The sequence below is a fragment of the Cygnus olor genome, chromosome 5, assembly GCF_009769625.2.
Source record: "Cygnus olor isolate bCygOlo1 chromosome 5, bCygOlo1.pri.v2, whole genome shotgun sequence".
In the NCBI taxonomy this organism is placed as follows: Eukaryota; Metazoa; Chordata; class Aves; order Anseriformes; family Anatidae; genus Cygnus; species Cygnus olor.
This window is the reverse complement of record NC_049173.1, coordinates 11442305-11470229: the sequence shown is the minus strand read 5'-3', so window position 1 is coordinate 11470229 and position 27925 is coordinate 11442305. Positions and strand designations below refer to the sequence as shown.

The window sequence follows — 27925 nt, the reverse complement described above, 5'->3', positions numbered from 1 at the left end:
GCACAGCTTCAGCTGATTTGAATGTGAATTACACCCATCTAGGCCAGGGCTGGAATTTGCCTATGGCATGGGCAGGCTCTCTGTAGCTTTGCTAAACCAGGTCATTTGTTGCCTGAGATGCTGTCAGTGGGAAAAGAGCTGAGCAAAAGCAGTTCATGATGTTAGCCAGAGCCGAGATTTTGCCTATGGAAAGTTGGACAAATATGAGCAATTCTTTTTTCTTGTGACCTAACTTAGATTTTAACTTTTGCTAAAAATGAAAGTAGTTAATGAGTGCATATAAATGTGTGTGCGTGTGGGATGCAAACACACATAAGCCACCACTCAGCAAATATTGGCTGATTCTGGTACAAGTGCTGCTTCTGCATTTGAACTTCCCCTAGTCTTAGTTCTTCTGGGGTTGTTCTGTCCTGCCCCTGTCCTCCTGCAGCCAGTGTGGCCGTGTCCCATGGGGGACATTGATGGATCCGCCGTGCCCAGTGCTGCCTCTCCATCCTCTGCAGACACAGAGACCACCCAGGGCAGGCTGCTGCCCCCTTGCCAGCTCAGCATGGGCCTGCCAGCTTCTAAACCACCCCCAGCTGTCATCTCTTACAAAGAGAGCAACCAGCATCGAAAAAATCTTATCAGCATTTTGACTCCATCATGCTCAGGGCATTACAGCCACTCCCACAAGTGACAGAGGACACAACCCTACCTGCAGAGGTCACACTGTGCTCCAGGAGCTAATATCACTTCTGGGCAGTCTCTTGCCATTTAAAAAAGTCTCAGAAGTCTTAATTTTAAACCACAGGTGTGGGGCTAAGGCAATACAAGTCACAAATTAGGGGTTGTATGTTGTAGTCATTCACATGAGAATTATTTTAGGACAAAGACCAGCAGCATTTGCAGTCAGGTGTGACCAGCGCAGCGCAGCGCAGCGCAGCAGAATAGAATAGAATAGAATAGAATAGAATAGAATAGAATAGAATAGAATAGAATAGAATAGAATGGAAGGGACCTACGAAGATGATCAAGTCCAACTGCCTGACCACTTCAGGGCTAACCAAAAGTTAAAGCATGTTATTAAGGGCATTATGATTTGTGCTGTTCCTGCCATTGCTGACCAGGAGCAGGGACTGGCACTTTCCTCTCCCCCTCCTCAGGGAGGCGCAGAGCCGTGAGGCCGCCTCTCGGCCTCCTCCTCTCCAGCCCAGACAGCCCCAGTGTCCCCAGCCTCTCCTCACAGGACGTGCCTTCCTGCCCTCTCACCAGCTTGTTGCCCTCCTCTGGACACTTTCAAGGACCTTAACACCCTTTCTGTAGTGTGGAGCCCAGAACTGCACACAATACTCAAGGTGAGGCTACACCAATGCTAAATTTGCACATAATAATAGGTTCTTTTTGCTGGGGTTAGGGGAGTTTCTGTAGAAAGGAACAGCAAGAAGACAGACAATATAAAGAAGGCAGAGAAAGAAACTGGGAAGTGAAGGTCTTGCCTCTTGTGGCACATTAGAACCAGTGTTGTGCCTGGAGGTGGTCTTCACCAACAGTGGTGAAGCCTCCTTGTCTAGCTCTCCATGCTTGAGCACAGAAGGGGAAAGGGAAGCAGTTTAGGCTGTTTAGGCCCCAAACGAGCAGAAATAGGAGGGTGAAGTTACACCTTCCTGCTGCAAAGCGCGGTGACCACCTGACCTCCCATGGAGTCACCCCAAGGCCTGGCGCAGCTAAGAGAAAATGTGGCTGTAGCCATCTAACTGCTTGTCAGGCTGGGGAAGGGCCTGAAGCGAACATATTTGATAACAGCATGTTTGCATAGTGTAATCCCATGTCAGTCTTTAAAATGCTAAATCAGGAGTGAAATCAAGATTTTTCTCACTGCTGGATTTAGTTCAGCCTCTCCAAATGGGATAACGCATCCGAGTGCCACATTTGTTGGCGCTGTTTTATTTTATCCCACTTGATTTCTCCTAGTTTGTCTTGAACAGCTGAGAACTTTCCAAAGAAAATAATTTTGTACCCTGTAGGCTGCTCAGAGCAGGTAGTAATGACGAACCACAGATGTATTTCAGTGAACATCTCAGGAACCTCAAAACCAGGCTGTGAGCCCCTGTACTTATCCAGCATCAGGCTTCCTATTTTACCACAGATTTTCCCCAGCAGGACCGATGGTGTATGAACAAGCTATCAGTGAGACCAGAGCAGGGCTGGGCTCTGATTTTTGGGGCCCAGCAACTCCATTAGAGAACCAGTATAATTTGCTGGGTGGCACTGGGCTGGAGGCTATGGATACACGGGGAGCCAGTGGTAAGTGGCATTTCCTAAAGTTTAGTCCCCAGGCCCAGAGGCTGTCACAGGATGCATGACTCATCCTTAATGGGCCTTAACTGTTTTTGTTACCCCAAAATGGCCTGGGAAAGGCCCTGTGGGAGAGGTCCCACTGCGGCCAGGCCCCGCTCGGCCTCCTCGCTGCTGGTGCAGGGCTCGGGGAGGCTTTCCCTGGGCAAGGCAGCAGGGTCAGGGCCACGTCCATCATTCCTGCCTTGCTCCAGCGAGGAGCACATGCGCTGGGAGGACTATTTGGGGAATCCTTTGCCATTGGGGATATCGGTAAGATGCAAGAGTATACAGTCTCCAGAAGAGATCCCCTGGTTCCTCCCAGTGGGGTGTGGGATAGCCTTAGTAGCAGAAAACGAGGAGAGCTTCCCAGGCTGTTGGCTAGGCCAGGCCAGGCAGAGGCATCCCATGCCGTGATGTGAAATCGGATCTGTGTTTTTCTGTAACACAGATCTCATCTTACTTGCCCGTTTCCTATGCACCGGCAGCCCAAGCACAGAGCTGTGTCTCATGCTGGGCTCGTGCTTGAAGCCAGCAGTGTTTCCACAGCTCTCAGGCGCAGATCTGAGCACACCGATGACTAACAGCTTCCAAGACCCTCCTGGCATTTGCCCTTTATACATCTTCTCTGTCCCTTGTGAAACAAACGGAGAGGCAGGAAGAGAAAATTTAAGGAAACCAGCAGCCCTCTGCTGTAAAAAAGCCCTTTGCCCAAATGATTACTGTGGAAATGAAATGTTATTCCCCTCCAGGAAAATGGCAGAGAGCTCTCTGTATAGCTCTGGAGCTTAAAGGTATGGGTAGAGAAGGAAATCAAGTAAGTGACGATGATGACAGAGTCCGTCGCAAGCCAACTGAATCAGCAAACACCCTGTTTTCAGTTACTCACACTCAATAAGTCAGATCTTCAGGGCTGATTTTTTCTTGTTCTGTTCCTGTTGGGTGCTCATGTCACATTCAATACTTTGCAAATACAGATTCACAAATACGAAGTGCTGGAATCACAGCTGATAATGTCAGAAAGACAGTATTCAAGGTAAACTCCCTGTCAAACAAATGGTACATAAAAGGCTGATCGATATTAAAACCTCTTGAATAATAACAATAACAACAAAACCTTTGACACAAGGAAGAACAGGTGGTGTGAGTACAATCTAGCATGATTTCTGCCTGGTCCCATAGGACAGATTGCCTCCAACCCCTTGCACACCCCCAACAACCAGATACCCACAAAAACTGTCTGAATTGCTAAATCCCACACCAGACCCTTGGCAAGCAGGTGGTTAAAGCTTTCATTTAGGCAGAAAAAAAAACCAAAAAACTCAACAGCCTACAGCTTCTGCAGGTGGACCTCCAGGTGATTGCTGTTAGCTATAGCTGCTGGCTATAAAGCACACCCAGAAGCTATGAGACTTGGTTTGGGAATCCTGATGAGAAGGTGCTGCCTTGGGTATGCTGTTCTGTGATAGTGTGTTCAGTAGTGGTGTGGCTATCCCGAGGTTTGGGCTGGAGGGGACGTTGGTTTTTAATGTTTTCTGCTTGGGGCTGAGCGGTACCTACAGGGAGCCTTCCTCTGCCCTGGAGGATGAAGGTGAGCTCTGACCTCCCCTGGGTGTGTAAGAGCTGAGCTGGGGGCTGGCAAAGCTTTTGTGTGCTTTGGAGGGTGGGGATGCAGAGCCTGGGTGATGTACTTGGGCTGGGGTGACTTACTGATGGCAAGGGTGGTGTTGCTGCTCCCAGCTGTGAGAAAGCCTGCCCATTTGAATTATTCTGAGCTAGGGCCCATGGAGCTGGTGGCTGTTGGGGAGGCACAGTTTGGTGAAGGAAGGATGTCTGCAGCAGCTGGCCACAGGGAACACTTCCCACGTTAACTGGTGGGTGCATCCTCGGTGTCAGCATTGCTTGCCACAGGGAACTGTGCTGGCTGGGCTGAGTCCAGAGTGGTTATTGCTCCTGGAAGTATTATCTTGCTGCTTTGGATGCATTGCTTTTAGGCTGATGTGTGGCTGGGTCTGGCCCTTCCAACAACGGCTCAATGCTAACAGCTGAAGGCTTAATAGTAATACGCTTAGTGTAATAAGATTTATTATTTTAAATGCCTGATTAAGAGCCCTGGGGACTGGAATCCTCCCTCTTGCCAGGGCACAGACAAGCACCCTGGCACAGGTGAGTTTATCCCTCCTCCAGCAGTTTCTGGCATTGTACTCCTTATCCTCCTTTTTTGGTACAGAAAGGTGTTTTGCTCTGTCCTGTCTGCTCCTGATACTGCTGCTGGTTGCATCAGGGGCTCCTCTGACGTGGGTTTCTGCCCTTTGATCTGGACAGCCATCGCTGGGTTGCTTCATCTGGACTCGGAATTGGGCATTACGTGAGGGTACCTGTAATCTGGGGCTGTGGGGACACGGGCCTTGGCATCCCAGCAGCCCCGCTTGCATGGGGAACCGTTTTACAAAGCACCTGGGTGTTGCACAACTGTCCTTACACGCAATGCTGGTGCATGCGACGCGCCTGAGATAAGGGGAATGGGCTGTTGTCCCAAGTCAGGTGGAAAGGAAAATAGGTTTCCACTTCCAGCAGCTCAGCCTACAAGTTTCCAGACAAAATATAAATTTCAGCGTGGTGATAAAGTATACTCTACTAAATGTCTTCAACCACATGTTCAAACTCTACTGGAGAGTTAGACCACAAATTTAGAAGAGGATTGAATCTGAATACTAAACCAGTCATTCCCCTGAGGGAAACTTTCTCAACTTGTCCGATTCCCCAAGGAGACCATATTCCCGAAGAACTCATCTTGCAACTAACGATCAGATGAAATGAGGCTCTGTCAGTGTCTTAGAAGACCTAACTAGGCAATATCTGAATGCATATAAAATTTTTCATGAGTAATACCGGGGGAAAAAAAAGTTTGGAACTTTTTCATTGAACAAAATGAACTTAAATCTAAAAATGTTTTTCTTCTCAGCCTGTGAAGTTGGTAAATGATGGTTATAAACTCTGTAGCTTGTATTAAAGGGAATGCTCCTCCTTTCTATAACCTTTTCCTTTGACTGCCTTGTCAGATCTTCTACAGGAGCTGAATTAAGTTGTCACAATGTGAGAGATGCAGAGAAGTTGCCAATTGTCTTGGAAACACAGGCAGCTACTTCTGGGAAAGCGGATGGCTAAGGGCTAACAGGAAGGCAATTGAGTTACTCCAAATTTAGATTGTGTCCCAAATAGCATGTCTGCTGAATTCCTGCTTTGTCTATTCAGGACCTCGTAATTTTTTTTTTCCAAGACATTTGAAGGTAAATGCTGTCCCCATTCGGCACTACCAGAATGGCTGTGAAGATTGGGGAGGACTTATTCTTTGTTATTAGCATGTGATGGAAAATACACTAACTTTCCAATGCCCTCTGCCCTGGCCAGTGGAGGAGCATGCAGAGTGCTGCAGTGGGTGAAGGAGTCAGGGGGAGAGGGAGCTGCTAGGCAAAGGTTGGTGCTGTTCCTCCCGTGGGTGGGCTTTTTAGGGGAGAAGGTGCTCTGTCTGCCTTCCTCCCTACATCCCCCCTCGCTTGGCAGGAGCAGATATGTCTGTCCGGCAGCCGGACCGCTGGGTGCCTGTGATGGACCTGTCATGCATGTGGCTGTCCCCAGAGGGGCATAGTTGTCTGGCAAGGAGCAATTCTGAGTGAGGAACTAGAGTGTCAAATGCAGCTTCTTTTCCTTCAGTACTTGGTGATAGAGTACAATGTCATTCCCCAGAAGGAATAGTTGTCCTGGGCTGTCCAAAGCACAGATGTTCAGCTCCCATCACAATAACGGAGCTGCGGGAATGGGAGAGATGCTTGAAATGTGGCATTGCCAGGCGGTCCTTTTTTGGCTGATGCCTGGGAAGACCTGGGTTGATGTGTGAGAAAGGGATAGGGATAAAACTGGGAAGAGCGTGGGAAAGAGCGGGGTCTGCTTTGTGCGCCTGTGTGTGAGGAGCGTGTGAAGTGCACTGTGGAGCCCTGCAGTCCCCCTTTCCCAAAGGTGGGCTGTCAGCTGCACCCTGTGCCAGGCAGAAGAGTGGGCTATGAACTTCAGCCCAGGGTCCTGCACAGCTTATGTTCCCCATGGAAATAAAATAAAAGTGGATTAGCTCAACAACGCTTACTGCAGATGGTTTATTTATAATATGTTCCTGAACCTATATGTTGGCTGAGCAAAGCTTGTTTAGCTTTGTGGACCAGACAAGTGTGCACAGGTATGATCGGGAGAAATCATGGAAATGCTGGTTGTTGGTGTAGCCACTGAGCAGAAGTATTGGGGAAACTTGGTATCCACGGATGGGACTACAGGAGGGAGCACAGTGACATTCCTATATACTAGTTTAATTTTCCCTTCCCTTCCTGCCTGAATCTTGCTTATAAGGGGCACAGAAGGAGTAACTGAACCCAAAAAGCTGCCGGGGCACCATGTGCTCAACCCTGACTGAGTGTTGGTGGCACAGGAAGACCTGAAACTTCTGCACGGAGAAAGCAAATGCTCATGATGGGTTACTCAGTCACTAGATGGCAACCATCCAGTGTCCCAAAGCACACAGGAAAAGACATTTTGAACAGAGTTGCTAAATAGCATGTAAGGAAGGCCTACAGAAGGGGCTGCTCCAGCCTACCCTGAGCTGCTGGGGGTGCCCACGGCTCAGGACTGCAGCACGGCTTGAGGGCTCGGCCTTAGGCCGCAAGGCCATTTTGTTCCTATCCTGCCACATTGGTTGCGAAGTTGGAGTATTCCCCTCCTTGAAAGCATTTGCGTTGTACAGGTTGGTAGCTGTTCACTTAAATTCCTCCTGCCCAAGCACCTCTTGTCGCTTGCTCAAAATGGAGCAGCCTGCGTATGACTTCAGCCCTGGATGCAAAGGGGACCCAGATGGTGCCTCAGAGGCCCTCATCTTGTCTTGTGGGTAAATTGTGTTCATCCTGTTTGTAAAGCTGACCTTGCTTCTCGTGGGACTGAGCAGCACAGGCAGGCATTTGGCTCTCCCTTTCTTATCGCGGGGACGGCAGCTCCCTGTGCTGGACGAAGCCTTCAGTTATTCCCCCTCACCCTGGACACTCGGCTGTTCCTCAGAGGGCCAAGGCAGGAGCTCTGACCACTTTGGGGACCTCTCCTCTCTCCTGCGCCTAGGCTACAGTGCCAGTACATAAAACCTGGGCTGGCCGACTCTTGGGGTCGGTGCTGTGCTTCAGTGACTCGGTGGTGGCCATGCACAGTGGGGCCACTGCCCCTCTGATGTCACTGTCCCCAGGGCAGCTCCACACCCGGTCAGTTCTCCTTCTCCATGCTGCAGCCACGTGGCATGCTGCAGCTCTTTGTGAGATGAGCTGCTTTCCTGGCAATCCTGCACCTGCGCCCCAGCCTCCTGCTTTCCTGTTGCAGTGAAAATGCAGCGCTGTTCCTGCTGTGCTCAGTTTGGTGTGGTTTTTTTTTTTGGTGTTATTTTCCCAGTCATCGTCACTGCTGAGTTTTGTTTTTTTTTTTTTTGTTTTACTTTTATTTTTTCCAAAAATAATCTCAAATCCACTAGAGGGCAACATGATCTGCCATGGGAGAAGGAGCGAGCTGGTGAGGAAGTGACACAATTTGGGGGTGACAGCTGGGGGGGTGGGCAAAGGGGTTGGTTCGGCCCCATGCAGGATGGGAACAGCAGTGCTAGGGTGGGAGCAGCTTTGGGGTGGCCCCGCACTGCTGCCAAGCCCAGTGCAAGGCCCGTTTCTATTTTGCAGTGCCCTTAAGGGCATGGGGGTTAGCTGATGATCCGTGCTTGGTTGCAGTGGCAGAACAGGAATAACCTTTTGGGGGGCTGGGGCTGGGCAGAGGTGAGCATGGTGGTGGGCGTTAATCAAAGAAATGCTCCAGACTTGCCCAGCAGTGAGGACAGACGTGGTAAGCTGTGATGGCAGCTGGCCAGTGGCTGTGTGGTGTGGCTATAAAATGTATAAACCTTAAAACATGGTTTCTTGGCTGCGAGCTGGTCCCTCCTGCTGTGCTGCAGGCACTGCCCCCTGCACCTCTGCTGCAGAGGGTCCTCTTCTTGCAGGGCCAAATGCTGTCCTGTGCTCCATGTCCCGAGCACTGTGGTGACCAAGCAACGTGACCTTTGTCGACATGGGAAAAAGTGAGCAGGAAGACACCCGGGGTCTTTACCTGCTCCAAACATGGTTTTGGTATTTATGGCCACCTCCCCATCCGAATTTCGGCGGGACGTGCTGCAGCACAGACTGATGTCCCGACTGTGACTCTGCTTTGGCATCCCTTCTGTCCCATGGAAGTCCCCTGCCCCGGGGCTGGCTGTGCCACAGTGTGAGTGGTGCTGGGGGTCCCACCTCGTTCCATGGCTCTGGGTGGCAAATGCTTCTGGACACCGTGGTGGTCCTGGGGCGGCCACAGCCAGGACTCGGTGAACAGCTCCCCATGGGGAGGTGATGCCACCCTGCTGGAAACTGCACCCGTTAAATGTAATGTGGAACCGGCTGTGAGGTGGCACATCAATAAGGGGTGTGGATCGCTGGCTTCCGTGTTCTCTGGTGGGAAAACTTGGCGATAATAAAATGCAGCTGAACTGAGAAGTTACCTAATGAAGTTTGGCTTTACTTAGTCCAGGTTTCCTTCAGCTTTTGGTGGATGGTCTTCACTGCGTTACTGCTGTAACAGCTCTCTTCTCCTGCTCCTCACCTTGGGCACAATATGTGGCAGGGTGACTCCCTCTAAAAGGCAGGCAAGAAAGCCGAATGAATTCCAGCTCAGTACATTATGTCACTTTGTTTTCCTTCTGCGGTTTATTTTTCTTTAATTTCATCTGCTGCATATTTGGCTACACAGAAATTTCCACTTCAGTTCAACCTGTGGGCTTCTGACAGCCAGGATTATTTAAGATCTACAGTGGGAAAAAGTAATCAAAGTTCCATTAAAAGTGCGAGTTCTCAAACTGAAGTATTGAATTTCAGCTTAGTCTTATTTTACAATCTCAGGTGAGCAGAACTGCGGGCAGCTGAAGGTGAGTTGAGTGCCCGTAGCCGAGGGTTGTCCTTGCTTTGCCAAGACCAGGACGAGTCACCTCTGTGCCTGGTTCTTGCCAAGCTTTGGACCCTGAGACCTGCACATGGGGCTGGTCCTGGGGCCACAGCAGCCCCAGGGTGACTCAGGCCCTCAGCCCAAATATGCCACCAGCCTGCACCCTGTCTTGGCTGAGGGGATGGGAGGGGATGCTGCACCTGGCTCGTCTCCCCAGGAGCGATTCCCATGTCGCAGAAGGGAATTTTAGGCCTGGCCTAGGGAGAGGGTGTGTAAAAGTAATGCTAGAGCTGCTTGGAAATAGGCCCAGATGGAAATATGCCCAAATTTCTTAAAATCAAAGAAGTAAAACAGTAGTGCGGAATCCTTACAAAACACAAAAAAATAGTATTTCCGTCACAGAACAGAGCTCCACAGTGGCTTTTGTTTATTAACTTGCAGGTGTCTTTGGACAGCCTTCTCTTGTCATTCCCTCCCCCTCAACATTTCTGAAGGTTTTCATGGGAAAAGTGGCCAAGGAAACTGTAAACGCTCAATGGAAAATTTAGAAACAACCCATTTAAATGAAAACTTTTTCTTTTTACATCGCAGGGACAAACCTTGCTCTGTTTTCCAGAAAAATTACTCGGTTAACTCTTGTGAATGAATCACGCCCATTAAGAGGAAAGCACTGCTGCTCTTGTCCCTGTTGCTTCCTCTTAGGCCAGTGCCTCATCCCCAGAATATGTGCTGTTAATCCTCCCTGATACTTGCTGTTTTCTGAAGATTCTCCCTTTTTGGCTGGCTGGGGCAGTTGCTACTGGTTATTAACGAGCACAGCTAAAACCTGCTGCTTTCTGCTTAGTGCCGTGGTGCAGATCTGTCCGATGGCGAAGCTGGAGGTGGGCACGCTGCTCCCACCCTGCAGCCACCCAGCACTGACCAGGAGCCACATTTCGGGTGGCCCTGGGTGATGCAGCTCAGCTGGGGGATGCTGAGCAGGACCCGTGACCGGTTCTGGGACTGGTCCTGGCTGCTCCTCGGCCTCCGGCAGAGGCCAGGAGGGTTTGCTGTGGAGAAACGCGGTGTTGGGGAAGCAGGGGCGGCCTGTGTTTGCTCAGAGGACCCGGGGGAAGCTGCATCCTGGGGAGCAGGGAGTGGGAGGCGAAGGAAGAAGCAGGGAGCGACTTAAAGGAGCCCTCCGGTATTTATCCGCCTGCCTGTGCTGCGAGAGGCTGCTGGGGAGCTTCCAGCGCTGCTGCTGCAGCGTGGCGTTTGCTAACACCGTTTTTAAATTGAAGGGGGGGAGAGAGAAACAAATCAATGGAAACTTGTTTTGCTTAAAAAAAAATCCTTTAGACTTGGTGATGCCTTAATGCAAATTACTTATTCATTTCATTCAGAATTATTTTTTGAGCTGGTTTCACATGTGATCTGCCTCATTTCCATTGATTTTGTGGTAAAAAGGACCTGTCTTCTCACCGGGGCTGGCTCTGGCAGTGTCCTTCAGTGACGTGCCTGCAGTTGGCAGGAGCAGAGGGCGAAGGTTCAGGTGGGACAAACCCATCCCGAGCGGGTGCTCCTCTGGGAGGGCAGAGCTGCTGCGTGGAGATGTCTGTGGTGGCTGTCTGTCCTCGGGAATTCCCCGTGGGGCTGGGGATGGACAGCTGTGTCCCCGTGCCAGCTCTCGGCTATGGCCAGCAGAGCCCTTTCCTGGATCCCACTGGCTTCTGGTCATCACGGTTGGGGTGCTCGTGGCTGCTGCAGGCTCCTTGCGTTTTGGGGGGGGGGGGCCGCGAGGAGCAGGACAAACCCTCCAAGGCGTCCGTGCAGCCTGGCAATAAAAGCAGCAGCCTGGTGCTCGCGGCAGTGGATTTCTCAAGGTGAGAAATTTGTTCCCTAAGGTCTGCTGGGGGTGTTCCCAGGTGAGAAATTCCGCCCTTATGGGGGTGTTCTCAGGAAAGCACAGCTTTGGGTGCTCTGCCCCCATCTCCAAGAGAAGAGCAACTTGCTCGATGGCAGCAGGAGCTTCACAGGAGGTGACTAGGCGTGTGTGAGAAACGCCAAAAAACGAACACCCCTAAAAACCCAACACCCTACTTTTCTCATTCTGAAAGGTCTTCTGTTAAAAAGCAAGCTAATTGTTGTCCTTGTGCCAGAGAGCTCCTCTTTGGGAGGGTCAGGGTCTGGGCCCAGCAGCAGGTCGTTAGTTGCTCGGATGGTGCAGATGAACAGTGCCAATCAGGAGGAAAAATGACAGTGAGGTGGAAGGAAATGTTCTGAGCTGGCCTGGCTTGCTTCACGGGCATTTTGGTTTTGGACAATTGCAGAGATCCTTGCCTGTGGGTGCTGTGCTGGGACAAGCAGCTCAAAGGCTGCTTTGGGAAGGGGACTTTATTCCTGCCCTGCTTTGCCAAAGCACACCTAAGGGTAGGAGTGCAGAGCAAACCCCTCTGCCTGGGCTGCTCTGGGCTCCTCGGCAGCCACAAGCCCTCCTCTCCTCCTTTCAGCCTACAGCTGTCCCAAATACCGGGGTTTTGGCATCTGAATCATACAATTCATCACCGACTGGAGTTGTCTGGAGACTTGGGAACTCGCCACCAGGATGTAGCGGGGCTGTGTTTATTGCTGTGCTGCTGTTACACCGCGTGTCCTTGCGGGCGAGCTGCGTCAGTGCTGGCGCAGGGCCTTGGCCCCGCGGCCTGCGGGTGCGCGGGGTACCGGGACGGGCAGGACAAGAGGAGGAGGGGGAGATGTGGGATGAGGGCCTCATGAGCCGGAGAGGGAAAAATGGTGCTGGGGTGAGCAGTGAAGGACAGCGTGAAAGGGTGGGAGAGGATGGAGGGAGCAGCTGGTGAAGGGAGCAGGTGGAAAGGGAGAAACCTGGAGCGGGAGAGATGGGGAATGTGGGAGGGAGAAGGGAGGAGCGTTAGCTGATGTGGGAGACTTCTTCAGCAAAAAGGAAATTAGGGCCAGGGGAACGGAAAGTGCGTGGAAAGTGTGAGGGGATGAGAGAAGAGAGAGAAAATGAGGAAGGAAAACTCACGCTTTTATGTGCAGCCCAAGAGGGGGGAGAGTGCATGTGAAGGGTGGCTTTGTGTGGGGTCACACTGAGGGGAGCACGTGGGCAGCCAGCGCAAGGAAAGGCAGGGTCCGTAGAGAACGGAGGAAGAGTAAAGGAACAGCAGCAAAATGTAGAGCTGCGTATTGGAGGAAGTCTGCAGTTGAATTTTCTTTTCCACAATAAGCAAGGTAAAAGCGAGCCCAGCCCCTGCTCTCTCAGCGCCAACCCTGGGGCAGCTCTTCTGCTGCTTCCCTGCTGGTTTTGTCACCGTGGTGTTACACCGCCGTGTGCACGGCTGGGCCATGGACTTGGTTTTCATTCCCAGGCCTGCCCCGGGGGCTTCCACGGTGCATTTGCACCTCTGCAGCAAGGCACTTTTAACAAGAGAAAGGTACAATTGCCTGGACAGTACAGGCTCTGCCAATACCTGATGGCTGGGTGCATGCAAAACTGGGTTGTAGGTGGTTTTGTTTGTGTTTGTTTTTTAGTATTATTTTTTGTAACTTCATTTTATGTACGTGAGTTTCCACCAGGAGTGGTGAATATGTTTATCAGCTTCCACATCACTTAAAGCACGTCCCCTCTTACCCAAGACCCAGTTACAGTCAGGGAAAAATAAAATGAGAAATATCCACGTAGCCTAGCAAAGATGCTCATGGAAAGGGTTGGAGCAGGCGTGGTCGGAGCACTGAAATGAATCCTGCCCGAGGACGTAAGTGATGGCAGTGGCCCTGGGTGCCGAGAGAAAATCCTTCCTACACGGGCCCCCTGCTGTAAGGTGACTGCGCCTCGGGCAAAAGGCGCAGCCTGATTTGGCGACAGATAAAGGCTGAGCGAAACTTCTCCTGTTTGTTTTTCTTAGCTTTACAGCTCATAACTGGAGTGGCTGGGTTTCTTCCACAAAGCATGCAAAAACTTGATGGTGGCAAAACAACCGAAAGCTAAAGGAAATTTGAACTGAATAGGCTTGTGTTTTTTTTCCTAAAATTTTCAAACAATGCTTTGCTTCAAATGTTTCCCCTATTTTTATTTAATTTTACTTAGCTTTTTAATTAAGAACTTTAACGTCATGCTTTTGTACCAAACCAAGTGCTTGATTTCATGTTGAACCAAAGGGCCAGCAGTGGCAATAATCTTATCAGTGGGCATTTGCAGAGCACAGAGAGGGGGAGTGCTGAGGCTGGGGGGTTGTTTGGAAGGGGGGGGATTGCTGGGTGAGCAGAGAAGCCCCACGGTGCTGGGATGGGTCATGCTGTGTGCCCCACAGCCCACGGTGGGGACAGCAGCGGGACCATGAGTGCCTGTGGGGCTCCATCTGTTCCTGCGCTGGAGCGAGATCATGCAGACACTCCATGCTGCCTGCCAGGATGGAGCAAGGAACCTATAGCACCTCCTTTTCTGTCATTTAACATCAGTTCAGGGCTCTGGACCACGCTGATTCCTTCTGTCCTCTCCCTCCTGCCCCAAAAGATTTAATAAAAGAAGTAATTGTAGGGCGAAGTTATTTTGCTGCATGGGCTTGATTTAGCCGTGGGGGTGGGGAGTGGGGAGTGGAGGACAGAGAAATAACAAAAAAAGAAAAAACAGAAATACACCAAACTTCCTCCCCTGCTCCTCCAGCTGAATGAGATTTTTAATATTTTATTTAAGGATGATGCTTTGAGGAAAGTGAACATCATCAGAGAGAGAGCGCAAGCGCGAGGAGGGCTGTGTGTGTGGTATGTGATAAGCTGAAACCATACCGAGCCGGGCGGTTTAACTGCTTTACCAGCCAGATGCGCGGGTTAAAAGGATGTGGAGCCAGGCGCTATATATATATGTGTGTGTGTGTGTACACACACACGGCCCTGCTGCCCGTAGGGACCCGGCCTAGGTGGGCCGTGGCACAGCTCGCGAGCCGGGTGCTTCCTGCGCTGCGGGCGGCGCTTCCTGAGAGGAGCCGGCAGGGCGAGCCGGGCCCGGCCTCGCTGCCACGGGGTGCTGGCCATGGGCTCTGTGCCTGGGTCTTCGCATATTGTCCCAGGCTGGGGGCACCAGGCTCGGCCTGCCTGGGAGACGATGGTGTTTTCTGTGGTGATCTCTGCGTTGTGTCAGACGCCGGCAGTAGCGCGGCAGCTATGGGTATCTGCGCTGTGCAGGTCGGCACGGCACGCCATGCGTGGGGTGAAAACAGAGGGCAAAAGGGCTCTCTGTGTTCCTGGCCAAAAGCCACCACAACAGACGCACGTTAGTGTCCTTCTTCCCTCCCCCTCTTCAGAAGGGGAATACGTTGCGAAGGCCAGAATAGACTTTCAAGGCTTTCTCTGCACGCTGCTGGTTTGAGCTCTCAGGTTGCGCTCTGGTTGTCTTCCGGCTTTTCCCAGGAGCAGGATGTTTAAGGAAAATGCAGTTATCTCGCAGCTATTCAGCATGTGAGAGCTGAAGGAGAGCCCCCTGCTGCCGTGGGGCGCAGGCAGAACTCGTGGGACGTGGCCGTGCGGGCGCCGGCACGGGGTCGGAGTCCACCGCCTGCTGCGGCGCTGGGGGAGCGCTGCCGCGTGGTAATTGCGTGCTGAATGGTGGCTTCTGTGCCTGCTCGGCTTCCTCCTTCCACCCCTTCAGGCACATCTGTCCTGAGCGTAACCTGCTGTTGCTGGCTGCTCTGCCAAGCCAAACCTGCAGGGTGGCTGCAGTGTCCCTGGCTGGGTTTAGGGACTGCTCGGGGACAGGGCTCTGCTGCTGCTGTCCAGGTGCGTTTTTTTTGAGGAAGAGAAATGTGTTTCCCACCCATTCTTACAACCCCAGGAGCTGGGATTTAGGACACAGAATATCCCCAGATAAGTGCTGCAGCAGGAAGGGCACCATGAGACATCTCAGCCCTGCACCAGCCAAGACCCCTCTGGGACGGCGCGCAGCCTGTTCCTGCTGCCAGACGGGGCTGACACATCCTGATAGCCCCGTCTCTTAAAAATGCTTGATCTCACTGAGGAAAAATGCTTTATTTATCTTTTGCTTAACCTAATTTGAAGAAAAGGCCTTGCTTTTGTTGCTTGGCAAGGATACTGTCCAGAGAGCGTGGCGATGGAGGATGTTTACTCAGAGCCAGCGCCGGGGTGGGGTTTCCAAAAGAGGGAGCTGGGCGCAGGGGATGTCTTCTCCACTTGTCATTTTGATTTCCTCTCTTTAAATGATGGGTCTTGGCCTCTCAGAGGGAACACAGTGATGCTGGACATGTGTTTTGTTGTTGTGGCAGGGCGGCGTGAACAAACCCATGCCGTTGGCCCTGCTCCATGGACACCCCCTTGGCTCAGATGCCCTGTGACTGCCATGGGTTGGGTGGTCTGGAAACCCCTCACCCACCTCTAGGGCCTCTCCAGGCTGAACATCCTCCTCCTTCCCCATCCCGAAAGCCCCAGAGAAACTGTTCCGTGGCTCTTCTGCAGAAGCACTGCGGGCTGGTGGGTACCTAAGAGGTTTTGGGGCACAATCCCTGCCTGAAGATACCAGGGATGGTTTGGAAGGTACGTGTGAGATGGGAGACTCTGGGTTGTTCGTGCTGCCCGTGGTGCCAGACTGAGACTGAAAATTGTGATGGAGGAGGGTTATTTGTACGAGCGAGGGCTGCATTATAGCAGGGCCTGCGAGCGATGCTTAGCACAAAGGGCTGAATTGAGCACTGATGTGCACCACGTGCAGCCCTTCAAAGGGCTGGCGTGGGGTGTGAGTCAGGGCTGAACTGGTCTCCGGCGAAGCCATTATTCCAGTTGTGCTCTATTATACGGCCTGGGCTTTGCTGCGGTAGTGGGAACGTGACCAGAAATGCCGCTATAGGAGCCACTGCACACAAACAAGTCATTTTTCTGTTTTTCGTAACTGGGACAGTGTTTCTAGGGGAAAAAAGTCTCCTAGTGGTGATTGCTCTCTACACATAGGTGGCTGCCTCCTGCTGCATCCTGCCCTCACCCTACATCGCTTTCAGCTGCTGCTGGCTGTCCCTTGCTCCTTCCCTGGGAGCTCTGTGAGACAGAACAAGAGCAGGGGCTCTGGAGACACGTCCTGGATGAGCCCAGAAGAAGGCAATGTGCGCTGCACACCAGCCACTTGCATGGCTGAAGGGCACCGAGCTGCAGGCACATGCTGAGGCATCCCACGTGCAGTCAGGGTATGGAAAGGCGCAGCCTGAAGGTCCCCGTTGCTGTTCCCAGAAGGATGGGCAGGACTTGGTGCAAGCAGCATCTCTGCTGCTGCTGTCCCCTGCGCCCTGTTGTCCTCCCCCCAGGGCAGTGTGGGCTGGGAGGCTCCTCTGCAGCCTCCTCACGCGATGCAGCAGCCAGTCGGATATTTCTGCTCTGTCTGGACCTCGGATGTCTGCAGAAAAACTCCTCAAAGCTTGTCTCTGGCTGACTGCAAGAAGTGCTGCACGGCTCTTCTTCGCTTGGCTTTGCTTTGTCTTTTGTTCCCCCTCTGTTTTTTTGATGCAGGGTGGTGGGGCAGCATTTGAATGCCCAGCAAATTACTGCAAGGCAGATCTCAGCAACAACTGGTGTACCCCATGCTCTCCTGCAGTCAGACGATGCCAGATGAAGTGGAGGGACTCGGGGTGCTTTTATCATCTGGTGCGAGCCTGCAGCAGTGAGAGCAGTGCTTTGCTCCCCTACCCACTACAGCCGCCATGTACCCTGCTTCCCCTCACTGACAGGCACCTGGGTTTCTGTCCGTAATTGTAATGTGCAGCAGAAGCAATGTTAGGCTCACTTCTGCATTATTTTTTAAGTTTTTGTTTCCTGCATGATGACTGTTTGACCCCTCTCCATGCTCTGGAAAGGAGAGATGGTTGTATGACTCTTTATTACATTTTGTAGATTACGTATGCCCATACAGCATATGTTTACGATGAATTTATAGACCCCTATAAAGGGGCTTACAGGCATTATATTTAATTAATGCAGCAGAAATTATATCGTTGTAATAACTGCCTGGCCTTTAGATGTAAAAAACAGCGCCAAGGATTCCCAGATGAATCATCCCTGATAAGAACCAGAAATGACACAGGCCATATATTGTATGGCGAATTTGTTTGGATTGGTACCTTTAGGGTATTCAGCCTTGCCAAGTCTCCGTGGTGCTGACACAGTTTATTACACATTTTCATTTATTAAGAGATTATTTGACTGCAGTTTGTTGTTTTATTGTACAGCAGGTGATAATTTTACACTAAATTAACTGTAACATCTCTGTTAGGAGCAGGCCGAAGAGGCTTCTTGCTATGAAGCTAAATACTAAGTAATGGCTTTTATTCATCAAGGGAGTAATTTGCTCTCACGCACAGGGCATGGCTCAGGCTCTCCCACAACCCGTAATTAGTCGGTGTGCGTTCGTGGTCCACGTTGGGGTTATGGGTTCTGTGCCTTCAGACCGGCTCTGTGCTTGCGCCGAGGAGCTCCCTACTTCAGGGCTTGACAAAAGTGGATCGTGGCTACCAAATTTGTGAATCGGCAGGCCCCTTTCCTCCAAAACTGGTAACTTTGGAAGGAGAAATATTTACTGAATTTTTCTTTTTGGTGTTTAAAATAGATTACAGACGAGTAATTTGGCTGTCCCTTAATGAAGTCCATTACACCAGGCTCGTTTCATAGCCTGGCTCACACAGATACTGTTGAGCTAAGCTTTGTGGTGGGAGATGGGAATTCTGCATCAAATTGAATCGGAGACTGGAGCAGGAACAATTATTGCTGCAAATTATTAAAGCTTCGCTATATTGGAAATTCACAGCATGCGTATAACGGTAACTTACTGTTAAGAAGAAACATACTACAAAGCTAAAAATAGAGGAAAAACCAGAACCATATTGCTTTGATCACAATTCCATGTTTAAAGGAAGCCATCACTGGCAAAATAATCCCCTTCCCAGCCGTGCCGTGGATTAGCTTTGGTTAATGCTAACATTTCCTCTATATGGGGCACATCAAGGGAGAAATTATCAATTAAAATCTAAGGCTGGGTAAGTAATTCATAGGAAATAATCTACACAAGGGCACCCCCCAACACACACAAGCTTTCTCATTTATGACTTTGCTGCCAGCAAACCCTCACCTTCTCAGGTGCCGGCGTTTGCTTTGGCTCAGTAAATGCCAGCACGTCTCGATGGTGAGCAGTCGCTCACCAAGCACTCAGCTGTGAGCTGCACGCGCTTGCTTTGCCTGGACAAGCAGATAAAGCGTTACCTTTCTAGCTGCCGATGGGGTGATCAGAGCTCCTAAATTAGGTGTCCGGTGTGATTTTCCTTACGATTAGTTATTCTGAATTTCCTTCCGGGGAACGTTTGCTAGTGCTCGTTTTAAGTGCTCCGTTCAGAGATCACTGTGCAGCGAGCTTCCTAGCCGGAGCACTCATGGGAAGCTACCGCAAAGCAGCGCGCATTTGTGAACTGAGAACTTAAATTATTTCCTTTTTTTTCTCCACTATTTTCCAGATCTATAAGCATTATTTGTTTGTAGGTGTTAATGGTTTTAAATATGAGACCACGTGAATGGCTGTTGTCTGCTGCTTTTTAGGAATAACATTTGATTTCCTTCCTCCTCAGTGGCCCCTATTTTCTGCAGAGGGAACATACTGGCAATTTTTTGTCTTTTTTTTTTCCCCCGCCACGGGCATCCTGTGTCCTGGCCTGTGAATCAAGTATTTGTGGGTGGGAGGCTCTGCCCACGCACCCCTGCGGAGGTGTGAATATTTGGGGAGAGAGCCTGTGCCCGATGGACACCAAAGGCCTATCTGTGCAGAAGGTGCATTTGAGAACAAACCCATTGCTGGATAGCTTATGGAAGCTCCTGCTGCTCCTAGAGCCACCAGCAGAACAAGAGATGAGCAGGTTTGGAAGTGAGATTCAGATGAGCCCTCTGTGCTCATCTTTTGTGTGTAGTTAAGGATTTAAATGCACTGGGTCCTCTGGAGGAGGTTTCCCTCGGTGCACATTCAGAGGGAAGTTGCCTTGTGCCTGGGCTGGACCCCGCAGGTCCCTCCTGCCCCCGGCTTTGCACAAGTCCGGTGATGTATTTCACCCTGAATTTAAGCTATTTCTTACCCAAAGCTGGCACACAACAGCATAATGTGAGCTCGTAAAGCCCTGAGGGACCCCTGTGGGGGCTGTTCTAGGGAGAGCTCATGAGGTTTACAAGCTTGGGGTTGCAGGCAGTGAGGGAGCTGGCACGAATGGTACAGCCACTCACCAGGTTCTTTGAGATGTGGGCACATTTCTCTGATCATCACACCAGGTAATTTCACTCTTCACAACAGTTAAACGCAGCCTTATTTTTTAACATCCTGTAAAATTATTAGAACTGCTACTGTTATTGTCAGCAAGGATGACAAACCCTAAAAGGACACCCCATACAAAATGGTGCTTGCAGGTTGCACCAGAGTATATGCTGTTAGGTTACATTTCTCCCCATCTAGCATCCCTGCAGCCTGTTCGAGGCACTGTAAGTAAAACCTGAACTGCTGATAACCATTTTACATATGAAAACCTTGATTTTATTTGACAGCGTAAGACTTGAGGATAAAGTGGGGGGAAAAACACAGAAGAAAGTAGATTTTACTAGTGGAGTAAATGCGGCAGAGGCATTACAATTTCTGGGAGAGGGTTGGGAGCAGCATAAAAAGGCTGGGAGAGAAACAGCAGCTTAAATTTTGATTGTCTGTTTGGGGTGATAGTAAAGTCAAGAGTGCCGTTTCCAGCCTAAAATCCCTATATCCAATACTAAAGAGCATTAGAGCCTAAAAAAAGGATTTGAATAAAAATGTCCGCGACTCCAGCTCATCACAAAATTAAAGGATCCGTTCCAGGAAACGCAGTATCTGCATGAAGAGACCCCCCTAGATCCATGCCTTTGAAGCTTAAGTTTTAATTCAGGATTTAAAAAAAAAAAAAAGGTAAAAAGAAGTTGCAGGAGGCCCTGCTGCGGTCCAGCACGATGCCCTGGGCCGGATCCTGCGCTGCTCGCTGCCTGCAGGGCCCAGAGAGGGAAAGCTGCCCTGGTGGTGCCCTCGAGGCAGCAGGGATGCAGCTGTGCAAGAAAAGCGCTTACGGGGCACAGCTCACTCATTTAGGGCCCCCTAACATGGGACACAAGGAGAGAGCTGGTGGCTTTTACATCACACCATTACCTCCTAGCACAGACAGCAGCAGGGCTGCCTTCAGCTTTTGGTGAGGGGCTGCTGCTCGGCAGACCCAGGTTATGGTTTTTTCACCTTCATCCTCCCGTGCAGGATGTGTGTGCAGCCGCCGGATCGCTTCCATTGGCTCTGGAAAACATTTTGACAAAATTTCCCTTCAGATAAAGAACTCATTAAGTTCTCTGCTCCCCTGAGTCCCCGTGCTTCCCCATCCTCAGAGGCGCAACATTGAGCCTAATCACTGACTGGAACAACTGCGGCCTTTATTTTGGTGTAAAGCAACAAGCAAAAAGGAGAGGAAAAAAAAAAAAAGAAAAAAGGTCCCCTGTGTATGCAGCTGTAACGCTCGATCGTAGGAAAATGGAGGAGCCCACAACCGATTTCCAAACCTGCGTCTTCCTTTTTCCTGTAACCAGTGCGATATATAATTTACACAAGGCAAAAAAGAAAAACAAAAAAAAACCAACAAACACACCTTACGAAGCTGAACGTTTTTTTCTTTCTGTTTAATTCGATTGCAAAAGGGCTGGAACTCCAGAAAGCCGAGATAAGAGCCCTGCCCATGCCTTGCTGCAGCGCGCACCGTACGGAGGATGGCGAGGCACGATAACGCTCGAGGTACGGCCACGAGGACTTGCTCGGGTCCCTCAAACAGTTATCGCCGAAGCTGTCTCGCCTCTTTCCTGTTTTGCAAAGGAAGAGCACGGCGAGGAGCACCCCGTGGCGGCGGGGGCAATCACAGCCTCAGTCACCGAGATACCTCCCCACACCCAGGGCTACAGCAGCAAGCCAGCCGGTACTGTAAAAATTCCTGCCCGGGCGCTGTGGCGGCATTGATTTTCGCGTCCCTGGAAGACACGCGGCGCGGTGACACGTCTCCTCTCTCGGCTGACTCACGGGCTGCTCCTCCCGGTCGCTCGCTGCGAGAGCTGGAAGCGCTCTGCCTCCGGGGACTGAGACCTCTCGGCGTTACTTCTGGACTCGCCGCTCCCACCCTTTCTCCTCCGCAATCTCTGGAGGCTTCTCTTCTGCAATTTCTGGAGGCTTTGCCTCCACGGCGCTTATTAAAGAGCTTGTTCGTGGCAGGGAGGCTGGTGATGAAACTTGTATGTACAATTAAAAGCAAACTATCTTCTCTACTAATCCGGCCTTTAAGGCCCGAAGTAAACAACTGCATTTCAAGGGAACGCTGCTAAGGATGGAAAAGTCTGTCGGGTGTTAGTTTTGTTTTTTTTTAAGCACGAAACAAAACGTTTAACTGCCTAAAAGCTCTAAGCCCTGATTTGTTATGGGGAGATAACAGCTCCATTAATTAGATGATCAAAGATGACTTTATTAGTGAATTCTAGCTTTGGACTGGCATGGCTCGTGCTTGTTTATGGGACAGGCGAACATCTTCTATTTGAGTATTTATACAGATTTTTTTCCGGTGAGTTATCTACCATAATTGCTGTAATTCCCTAATCCGGGTATTTGCATCAGTGCTATGTGCTGATTATGACCTGGTTCAGTGCATTTATCTGTGCTGATTTTCAGCAGCTCTTTGGGGAAAACAAAACAAAAAACAAACCCAAAGATGACAAAAAACCAAGCAGGTCTCTTTTTAACGTGGACGTTCGCCACGTTTCAGACCTCCCTTCCCACCGCTGACCGGGGGCAGTCCACCTCCTGCTGCGCCTGCTTGCCCTGCTGTGAGCTGCCAGAGCTCACAGCCTAGGGATCGGAGAGAAACTCAAATCATTCCGTTCGTTCGCTGGGTTTCCAACACGCAGCGTGCGTGTTTATCTCAAGGCAGGTTAGACGCCAATTAGCGCTGCTCACTAATGAGGGCATAATCAGCCAACCTTGCAACGCAGAGCGTGCAGAGCGACGTAGGAGCGGGAGGCTAAGTGCGGCTGACAGCTCATCGCTTCTCCTGGTGCTGCCCTGAACGTCCTGCCAGCGCACGCCTTGCAGATAGCATTGCAAACGGCGAGGGGGGGCTCTTCAGAAGCGAGTTTTTTAGGAGGGCCCGCGTGATGCTCAGGGTTGCAGCTTTTGGACCATTGACCACGTGCTGGGGGGCATCAGCTGCTTCCCCCGCGAGACCTCCGCCGCTGGTTCCCCCCGACCTTGCCGCATTAGAAAATTGAATGTGAAACTTAAAAACGTTAAGAAAAGGGCTGAATGGACGTGTCTACGCCCACCCAACTGGCAGCTCGGGACTCGCAGAGCAGTGCCGGCCCGAAGTGGGGTGAGCGCTGTCTGCGGGGACTGGATTTACTTGCTGTAAGGAGCCATCTAGTGAGGGTTTACTGCACATAAAATCAAAGGAATTTTTTTTTTTTTTTTTTTTTTTTTTTTACTGTTTCTAGGCAATACTGAAAGAAAATGTGAGTGAGCGGTGGTGTTTTCTTTTTCGCCCCCCACTCTGTGGGCCTGCCCTCAGAACCGGGGAGAGCGAAAGCAAAGATGCGCAAGGCCTTGGCGTGGGTCCCTGTGGGGAACGGGGTGGGGCACAGCAGGGGGCTGACCCCAGCACAGCGATAAAGGGGGCCATGTCCACGTGGTGTGCGCCTTTGTGCTCGTTTGCTGGGTTTGGGGGGTTGTTCGTTAAAGAGGAGTGAAGTTAAGCAGCTGAAAATGCTGGCTTAGAGCTGAGAGGGTCAGTGCACTGCAGAAATGGGAAGTTATTGCTCCCGGAGCATCAAAAGCATGGCTACGTTGCAAATCGACACTGTTGTGAATGCTGCAGCCTGCAGGGCATTGCAGAAGGCACTGGGCACACCGAGTTAGAGATGAAGCACTCAAGTTGCTCAGGAAGACGGCAGCAGCTTTCCTACTGTTGGCAGCAAGGTTTGGCACTGGCCTCCAGCGAGCGTGCTGGCCCGCAGCATCCTCTGCACTGGGTGTACCAAAGTGGTCTCCAGGATGAAGAGGGGTCTCCCTGGGGGTGTGCGTGGGCTTTGTGCTGCAGTCTCCATCCTGACGCACAAGGCAGAGCCTCCTCTTCCTCCTCCTCCCCCTCCTCCCCCTTCTCCTCCTCTTCCTCCTCCTTTTTCTCCTCCTCCTCCACCAGCCCCTTGCATCTTCTCAGGATGGCAGTTTCTGAGCCCGCAGGCAGTTCCACATCTGCTCTCCACAGGCACATTTTTGGGTCCCTCGATGGCCCAGCTCGTGCCCTCCTGCCCCGGCTGCATGGAGAGAGGCGCTCGGTGCTGTAACACGCAACAAACAGGGCAGGGAGCGTTCATGGCTACGTTGCACATCGGGATAGGGAAACTAATCCGACTGCTATAAACAAGCCTTTACTCTACAAAACCCAGATGCCTTCGTGCACAAGAAAATGCTGTAAATTACGAATGTCTGTCATTTTACAGTAACTATTCCTTGCCTTTTCTTTTGGAAAATGCAAACAATGATTTTTTTACTTTTTTTTTTTTTTTTTTACACCGAGAAAATCCCCATTTTTGGTAGGTGGAAAGTATTTGGCTATCTGAATGATTAACAGGTTTAATGTAATAGCTGAAACTGAAATGCAAAAAGCAAACAAGCCGAACAGAGAGAAATGGATTTGTTATAATGGTTTCATTACGGATTTTAAAAAGTTTGCTTTTTCTTGCAGTTTGTTGTCAGAAGGAATTGGCTGAATTCAGTCAAAATGGTTTGTTCTTTGTCTGTCTGTGGTCACCATAGCTACCATCTCAATCTGTTAACATATGTGGTATTATTCCGTTCCTTTCTCTTAAACCCCATTCACAGATGCTGTCAAGATTTCCCTTTGTACCTACGTGCCGGGGCCGTGCCGGGTTTGGCTCAGCGCCGCGTGAGGCACGGGGCTGGGCGCCGGGGTGGGAGCGGGCACGGGCCGGGGGCTGCGAGGAGCAGCGGGGCACAAGCTGCCAGCGGTGCTGCTGTTCCTGGAGAGGCTCTGCCGGGTCCTCAGCTGCCGTCGGTCGGCACAAACGCAGAAATTTTAGCAGAGCCGGTGTGCCGGCCGAGGGTCAGGGCCGGGGAAGTTGCTCGTCGCACGGGTGTTGGGTGAGGAGCCACGGGATGAAGGGAGGCACGGCTACGACGTTTAAACAAATAAACGATACGATTTTTTATGGAGTATAGATGTGTATCCGCTCTGCAACGTAAGTGATTGGAGTATTTAGCGGATATCAGATTATCCACGTTTCACGTTTTAATTGGCGCTGAATTGGGGAAAAAAAACAAGTCAGTTTCCTCTATTGCTGAATGTGAAGATGACTGAGGCAGCTTCATTTTCTCTTCCAGCAGCCAAGTGGGCAGGTAAATGTAGTGATGTGAATTTGTATGTAGTACAGGTTATAGTGGGGCGGCCATAAGAGGAATTAGATAACCAGGAAAATACGTAATTTTCTTTCAAAGCTCTCACAGTAAGGAATAAAGTTAAGGTGAATCTGTCTTTTTTTTTTTTTTTTTTTTTTTTTTTTTTTTTTTTAGTATAAAAGCCTTTGTTTAAAGCTCTGTGGGTCTGATTTTTAGAGCACCCTGCCCTCTGGTTTCTTTTAGCTGGAGATTTGGGTGTTCAGCATTTCTCTGCAGCCACTAATGCCTGCAGAGTAGCTGGAGAAAGTGCGAGGGACATTATTGTAATGAGGGGATAATTCTGCTTCTCCTTCCTGCCTTTCAGCGCAGATGAAAGGGTGCCTGGGTGTCACGTTATGTGCACTGAAAAAGGGAATTCTGATTTCCTGGCCCTGGCTCCCCAGGGGCAGGGATGCTCTCCTACCGCAGCCCACAGCAGGCCACATCTGCGTTCCCAGTGTAAGGCCCGTTTTTCAGGACTCCTGGTTCAGCTGTAAAAATTCACTTATCATGCATGACTAGGAAACAAATTGTCAGAACAGATTATAACTGCTCTGAGAGGGCCATTAGTTCCTGGTGTATGAAAAACCCATGTTTAAAAAAAGTGAGTACTGTTCACATTTACACACGGGGCCGCGAGTGGGCCTTTGAAGACATGATAGCCTGCATGGAAACAGTCATGCCCGACATGGCTCTCGACACCACAGGCACTGTGACAGCAGGAACAGCTCCCTGTGCCTGGATATTAGCTCGGTATTAATCCAGAGCCATCCAGCACCCCTGAGCAGGTTTGGATCCACATATACTCCAGGTTTACACCGACGTAACTCAGAGGAGGAAGGCCGCAGGACAGAGGTTTGGCCCGGAGAGTGAGGGGTTGGTGCACCGCTTCTGGCGTCCCCAGAGAGTTGAGTCCCAGCAGGGCAGCTGCTGTGAGAGGCCACCGACAAGCTGTCCGTGGAGAAATGCCATCTGTCCCCTCAGCTGGGTGCCGGGATGGCGGCGGAGGCACAGCGCTCTTTGGTGCCTTCGGTGTTGGGTGAGGGAAACGCCTGGGGCAGATGGGATCGTGGCTCTTTTGTCTTCTTGTCATTTTAAGAGTACTAAGTCGTGGCATTTTCTAAAATTGTTTCTTTTAGTTGGTGATTAATCCCTCACTTGATGTCAAATTGAGGTTTCATTGATTTTTTTTTCTTTTCCAGGTTTTCATGTGTTGAAGGTTTTCTTCAGACAAATAGCAGCGAGGAACCGACTTTGACTTCTTGCTCCTCCCCCTGAGATCACCAGCGTTTGAGATTACATGTGGATTAAGAGGAAGAGAAAGTATGAAATCAAAGGTTGGCACCGCAATCCCGATGGGTTGTGCTGTGCCGTAGGGGTGTGTTCGTGGAGACACCGGGCCTGAGACTTCTCATACTGGTTTCACAGCGAAGGGAATTTCCAGGAATTTTGGTGGTGTGATCCCTACGTACGTCAGAAGGATGTGAATAAGTTGATTTTCTCCACTCCCACGTGCGTATGTGGACATACCAACCTCTAAGATTTTTCTCTCTCCTTTGTAAATTTGCTCGAACCTCTGACTACATGTTTGGAGACCAATTTCAGATGAATTTCTAACAGTTTCCTTTCCCGTGGGAATACCAGTGGTAAGAAACTGCTCCTGGGAAAAGCTTGTTCCATCACTCAAAAAAAAAAAAAAAAGGAAAAAAAAAAAGATTGATTTAAACACTGAAGTGCAAGGAATTGTGTTGTGAAACACTTTTAAAAATTAATATCTACTGTTAACCCCCTGGCTCTATTAATGTACAGCATCCAGTCTTTGTCCCATCAGGTCTTGTGACACAGAGCTCCCCAAATGGATTGTGTGGATTTCTTGTTCTAGATCTGTTAGAAAAACTGTTATTGTATTCCAGGTCACCCTGAAAACGATGGCAGCTGTCACCCACAACACTATCTCCCAGGGTTTAACCTGCACTGGCTGTTCTGCTGCTGAGATGACGGTGGAGAGAAATGAAAGAAATTTATAAAAAGAGAGTGAGCTCTTCCCAGACCAGCTTCGTGCTTGCTGCAATCATTCCTACGATAAAGCAGCTCCCAGATGGAAATCTTTTCCCCCTTGTTTTGCTAAGGAATGATGAATCTCTCCACAGCTTGTGTTTCCGTTCTGATATGGAAATTTTCTGCTTAGACACAGCACTGAGCGGGGCAGACCCACCAGCTATCCGGGGCTTTCTGCACCGATTTTGCTCCCTGATCCTCAGGGAGGGAAAGGAGGCCTGTCCTTCCATGGAATACAGGGCTTGCTTTCTGTGAGGAGGCACCAGCTATGTTTGTGTGTGTTAATGCTGCCGCAGCCTAACCCCTGTGTCACCCCCATCACTGCTGCCCCTTCCACTTTATCTTCTTCAGGCTGCTCAGGGGCGCAGGGTGGGGAGCGGAGAGGAGGTGCATTTCCAAAGCCTTAAGAAAATCAGCTTGCTTTTGGGCGTCGAGGGGGAGCGGGGCTGTGCAGCAGCCTGACATTTAATTAACGGAGAGATGCTCCCAGGGGAGCGGGGGGCAGCACAGGGTGGTGGGAAGGCCGTATGCCCCAGGAACCCGATCCCCGCTGGTGGGAAGCTCGCAGGGCACAGATGTGCGACTCCCGTTCCCTTGGTTTCATAAGCTGTGAACCAGCTCTTAGTGCCGACACCGAAACAGGCTCGCGGGGGGTTGGGTTCACACCTCGCTGCGATGGACGGACGGACGGACGGACGGACAGACGGATGAAGGAAGGGGTGCTGTCTGCAGCTCTGCCCTCCACAACGCTGTGTTTGTCCTGGCCTCTGGCACTGCCAGTGCTCTGTGCAGGATTTCTCCCACCCTCTCCCTCCTCCCCAGTGCCAGCTCCTCGTGCCTTCTCTCTGGAGCCAGCCACTGCCAGCCCGGGACACCGGTCCTCTGTTGCGCCTCCCCCGCTCCCCAGACCCACCATGCAGCCCTTCTCCTGCCTCCCCCAATGCCGCTGCCTCTCTGCACCCTCTCACTCCCACCACCGTCCTCCCCGCATTTTTTTTCTGC

At 50.8% G+C, this 27925-nt stretch overlaps 1 long non-coding RNA gene across 1 annotated transcript; it reads left to right on the top strand.

The window, feature by feature from the left end:
• Window positions 1–3737: 3737 nt before the first annotated feature.
• On the top strand, window positions 3738–26916 carry LOC121071133. Its single transcript, XR_005820399.1, has 4 exons — window positions 3738–3907; window positions 16861–19161; window positions 20645–24003; window positions 26068–26916. It is a non-coding gene; the product is annotated as an uncharacterized LOC121071133 (long non-coding RNA).
• Window positions 26917–27925: the final 1009 nt, after the last annotated feature.